The following is a 6,000-nucleotide window of genomic DNA, read 5'->3' on the forward strand; positions in this document are numbered from 1 at the left end:
AATAATAAATAATATTCATCTGGGTTCCAAAATCCAAGTGAGTGAAGTTTTAACACAAAGGTTTTGTAAAAATCTATGTAGGTAAATATTGCATTTTTATTACTGTATTGGAACATATAAATTATATTTATTATATTCTAAATTAAATATCATTCTTACTTTAGTTTATTGAGAGGAAAAACTGCGGAAAACATGCATGCATTATTTTCAACTCTCTTCAACAATCTTTTATTTCATTAAATATTATGAATGCACTTAGCTACAATGGCTGTTGAAATTAGTTTTTAAAAAGTATGATTTAAACTCACTCACTCAACTTTTGCTCCCATCTGGTTTCAGAATGAGACCAGCCTGCCTCATGTCCAGCATAATGTCTCTTTTGGGGCCTGTGAGCAGGATTCAATTGCTGCATCAGAGCGCACTGGCGATGTCGGACACCGATGACTGCCACCTTCGGGTCTGCCCACCCAGTCTGAGGCTGACACAGAGCTGACCGCCATGCTTGCCCAGGCCACCGTGAGCATCAGGTTGGACTGGAACCCTCCACCCTCACCTGAACACTCGCGGCTTGATAATTGGTTCCTGGGTTCGGGGTGCCGCTCACAGCCATGCGAACGCGGCATCCCTGCCTTCGCTGGCCAGGACCATCCGATTCGGCTATGTGATTCAGTTCAACAGGCGCCTACTCCGGTTCTGTGGCGTCCACTTCACTTCGGTATAGGGTGAGAACGCCGACACCCTGTGTGCGGAGATAGAGCCTCTCCCTCAAGCCGATGGGGAAAGGGTTCTACAGCCCATACCTCATCGTGCCAAAGAAAGGCAGTGGGTTGCGGCCAATCTTGGACCTGCGAGTTCTGGTCTGGGCCTTACACAGACTCCCGTTCAAGATGCTTATGCAGGAACACCTTTTGACACATTACCAGCTCTAGAGCGAACGTCTGACTGCCTGGGTCCTCCGTCTCAGGAGTGCTTAGGAGCTTTACGGGATTCTAGAGGGAGTCCTGGAGACGGGGGGCGTCCGCCGCCTGCAGGGCGTTCGACGCTAGGGCTTAGAGCTGGGCTCGGGTTGAGGCAGAGCTGCCGGTTGTTTAGGAGCAGGGGGACGCTCTCAGCGGGCAGTCGGAGCGTGGGCTGCACTGGGGCGGTGCTGCTGCATGATGTGAGATATCGCCACCGTCTGCCTCTTTACCGTCAAAAACTGCTGGGCGAAGTCATCAACTGTGTCGCCAAAGAGGCCAAGCTGGGAGACGGGGGCATTGAGGAAGCATGCCATGTCAACGTCATGCATCTCAACCATGTTCAGCCAGAGGTGATGTTCCTGGACCACGAAGGTGGCCATCACCCGCTCTGTGACCTTTGTATCTCTGAAAGCGAGGTGGGTAGCAGAGCACAGTTCCTGCTGCACAGGGACTACCCAAGTGCATTTCTTTAAGTGCCTTGACTTGGTGGACCTGCAGGAGAGCCATGGCATGCAGGGCGGAGGTGGCCTGTCCGGTGGCACTGTAGGCTTTCGAGGTCAGCGAGGATGTCATCCTACAGGCCTTGGAGGGGAGTACCGGGCAATCCCACCAGGAAACTGTGTTTTCGGGACACAGGTGGATCGCAACTGCTCTATCCACCTTGGGGACCTCCTTGTACCCGTGGGCCGCCCCACAGTCATGGGTAGTGAGAGCGGATGAGTGAGGGGTTCGGCTCCGGGCAGTAAAAGGTGCCCTCCACGACCTCGTCAACTGGTCGTGCACCTCCGGGAAGAAAGGTACCAGGGGGAGGGCGTGGCTGGGAGCGGCGCCCTGATCTGAGGTACCAATCGTCAAGCAATAAGGGCTGTGTGGAGGACGGAGGGTTCCAATCCAAGCCCATGCTCACGGCAGCCTGGGTCTGAGCTGTTTTCATTTGTTTGATAAGGTATCTGATTGACTTGTTGTCTATGATATGGTGGTCTGAAATGGTGGGGTGGAATCTTAGGTCAGATTTAGCTGTGGTAGTGAGTTCTGAACACCGAAGGAAGCCGAAGAAGGTGAAGATGAACATTGAGTCTAGTGTTTTTGCAGTGTTTGGAGAAATGTGGTGGTGGCGTAGTGGGTAGGTCCACCAAGCCAAGGCACTTAAATCTGGTTGCAGGGGCATGATTTTTAATGCTTAAGTGATGTTGCAAGTTTTTAGCAAGCCTACTACTTTTTTAATCATTCATATGGCTTTGTTGAAGTTATGATAGCAAGGAGCGTATTTGTTGATTGTGATCAGGCTATTGGTGCTCGGGTGAGGGCTGCCATGAGGGGCTGAGAGGTCTATTATGAGACTTTCTTTCCCCAGAGAATTTTCTGGTGGCTACTCCGATGGAATTAATGCAAAAATTCTCAAAGGAAGGTTTAGTGAATGGGCCCATCATGAAACCTGATTTGACTTATTTGTTAAAGAGATTGTCGAACACATAATGTTGAACTATGGCCGATTGCAAGTTGTGAAGGATAAGATTTGAGGTCGGCAGTCTCTCTACACCGGGGTTGAAACAGTGTTTTAATCCATACAGTAAATATTGAGCGAAAGTCTTGACTGGATAATTGGCCAGTTCTTTAGCTAGTGTTGAAATGATGACAGGAGGATGGAGGTACTTTCTGAATGAACGATTTAATGAGGGATTTTTGACTGGACAAATGGAGCGAGTGTGGTCTCCTCCGCAGAAGCTGCATATGTGCAGAAAACGGCATGCTGGTTTGTGGCATCTGAAATCGTTGAAGTTGTTGCATATTTGTTTTTCTGCTGAAATGCTCAATGTTCTTCCTTTGTAATCTTTGATGGATGAATTTGAATGGATGCTGCTGGGTTTGGGGACATAGTTAGTTGGATTTATAACAGTCGTGGTGGATTGGGGAGGGTGTGTGATTGAGGGGCAGCAAGTGGTTTGGAGTTCGGTTGACCTGCATACAGTGCATGAAATACTCCTACATCCGAGGAACACACTTTTGTGGATGTCTAAATCTAGTGCTCCCCAGTTCTGACACTGATTCCACTGCGAGACTTGTGTTGCACATTTGGATAAAAAGACCTTATGGTACTTGAAAAAATGGCTTCCGCCAGAAGAGAGTATTCGTTCAGCTATGATTGATAGGTAGGGATTCGGGACCAGATTCACTTGCTGAGGCAGCCTCACGCAAGAAATGGTTCTGGGGTAGGGGAGATTAGGATGATAGAAAGATGGGGTGTAAAGTTGGGAGGGGAATGGTTCTGGGGCGGAGTTCTCCAGCTGAGGCAGCCTCACACGGGAATCTGCTCCAGTTGCCCATGGAGGGGAAGGAAGGCATGGATATTGTCAGAATGAATAGGTGTTCAGAAGGGCTGTTGTTGAAAATTTTTTTAATTTCTACTTATTTCTGGACAACCAGAACCTTTAGATTTGTGAATGAAAGGGGCTTGCGCCACTGCTGCCCCTGTACTGTGCATGTCGGTGTTAAAGGTTGCAATTCAAATAATGGTATCAACAAACAAATAATGACCGGCAACAAAAATGTCCATAAACCTTAAAACAGAGATCAGAAAGACCATTCTTACCTGATGAGCAGATTATTTGATAGTATACTCTTTTGTGTCTTATTAGCTTTTCAGCACTTTACCACATTATGTTCTATTGAACTTCAACAAGCTTTTGAAAAGGCTCCATTTGGCCAGACCTCTCTGAGGAATAAATCCCAAACACACTTTGTTTTATGGAAGCTATTCCAAAGTCATTTACCCATGAGTACATTAAATAACGAGGCAATCAATTACGTCTAAACGCACACTTGTAAAATCACAAAGAACAATTTCTGAAGTTGTGATTTGCTTTACACGTACTACTCTACTCTAGTATCTTTGAAGGATGATTGACAAAAGTTAAATATTAAACTTTTATATTCATTTAAACTGGTTCTAATTCTTCCTTTTTTGTAAATTAATTAAGGCTTAATGCTTCATGTATTATGATCTCACAATTCATGATTTCAAATGTGAAACAACCACTGACTCTTTTTCTAAATTTTTGATGTAAAAGCATGACTGCTATTGCTTTTATGTGACCTGTCATTGCTGCCATCTTAATGACTCTTTGTGAAATGTTTGCTTCCTGGATGCAACATTTGTTTATAGTTTTGAATATTATCACTTCCCCCTAACAAAAAGAGCCTGTTTTCTGTGGACATCATAATGTCACACAAAGTTTGCATATACAGGTAATCAATCTAACATAGTATGAAATGCAAAGGTGTTTGCTACTGTATTAAATAGCACCATTGTTTCGGCATCAGACTTATTTAATAAAAATTAAATATCCCAGTTAAGTTTCACTATTAATTTATATGACTTAATAAAACAATTTAGATTATACACGATCAGCAACAACATTAAAACCACCTTCCTAATATTGTGTAGGTCCCCTTCGTGCCACCAAAACAGCACCAACCCGCATCTCAGAACAGCAATCAGAGATGATATTCTTCTCAGCACAATTGTACAGAGTGGTTATCCGAGTTACTGTAGACTTTATCAGTTCAAACCAGTCTGATCATTCTCTGTTGACCTCTCTCATCAACAAGACGTTTCCGTGCACAGAACTGCCGTTCACTGGATGTTTTTTGTTTTTAGAATCATTCAGAGTAAATTCTAGAGACTGTTGTTTGTGAAAATCCCAGAAATACTCAAACCAGCCCATCTGACACCAACAATCATGTCATGCTCCAAATCACAGAGTTCCCATTTTTCCCCATTCTGATGGTTGATGGGAGCATTAACTGAAGCTCCTGACCCGTATCTGCATGGTTTTATGCACTGCACTGCTGCCATACGATTGGCTGATTAGATAATCACATGGATGATTGTTGGTATCAGATGGGCTGATTTGAGTATTTCTGTAAATGCTGATCTCCTGGGATTTTCACACACAACAGTCTCTAGAATTTACCCTAGAATGGCGGCTGTGGCTCAGGTGGTAGAGCGGGTCGCCACTAATCACAGGGTTGGCGGTTCGATCCCCAGCCCACATGACTCCACATGCTGAAGTGTCCTTGGGCAAGACACTGAACCCCAAGTTGCTCCCAATGGCAGGCTAGCACCTTGCATGGCAGCTCTGCCATCATTGGTGTATGAGTGTGAGTGTGAATGGGTGATTGGGAGAAGCATAAAGTGTAAAGCGCTTTGGTAACCTGTAAGGTTAATAGAAGGTGCTATATAAGTGTGAAAATCCCAGGAGATCAGCAGTTACAGAAATACTCGAACCAACAATCACCAACAATCATGCCATGCTCCAAATCACTGAGTTCCCATATTTTCTCTCATGTCTCTTACCATAGAATTTACTCAGAATGGTGCCAAAACAAACCTTCACAATATTAGGCAGGTGGTTTTTATGTTGTGATCAGTGTATGCTTCCATATTGTACTACACACTGTTGTTGCTTGTATCCAGTGGACAATTGTCTCATATATATAGTATATATATATACAGCTGTAGAGATGCCAAGCAGTTCTGCTCTCCCTGAAGTGTACTGCCACTTTACAAACCCTCAGGAGAACAGTTTGCTCTCGTATGGCAAATGATGCAAGACTAGAGCAAGCCTAAATACACATCATAATCTATGAACCAAACATACAATTATCGGATAAGATTCCAGGAAAAAGTTCCTTTACAAGGAAAGTTGATGCAAGACAGTCTTCTCAATGCATTCTCAATAAAAACACCTGCAGTTGTGGTTATCATGAATATATGTTGGGAAAGAGTGCTTGGAATTGCACATAAGATCAATAGGACAAATAAAGGGCCAGCTTAAAAAGTGTTTGTTGCCAAAAAATCTAAACATCTGCCCAACAAATGTCGTCAAATTGAATAGCTAAATATATGCCTTTTCTAACAGGTTTTCGAACACACGCCCCATCAACCATTGTTGATTGTAAAAATTCTTAATTTTGTCAGATTGTCACACATATGAGTTTGTGTTAACTTGGCCGCAAGCTTGTTTTTGTGTTGAAACAC

Source organism: Xyrauchen texanus, chromosome 45, assembly GCF_025860055.1.
Source record: "Xyrauchen texanus isolate HMW12.3.18 chromosome 45, RBS_HiC_50CHRs, whole genome shotgun sequence".
In the NCBI taxonomy this organism is placed as follows: domain Eukaryota; kingdom Metazoa; phylum Chordata; class Actinopteri; order Cypriniformes; family Catostomidae; genus Xyrauchen; species Xyrauchen texanus.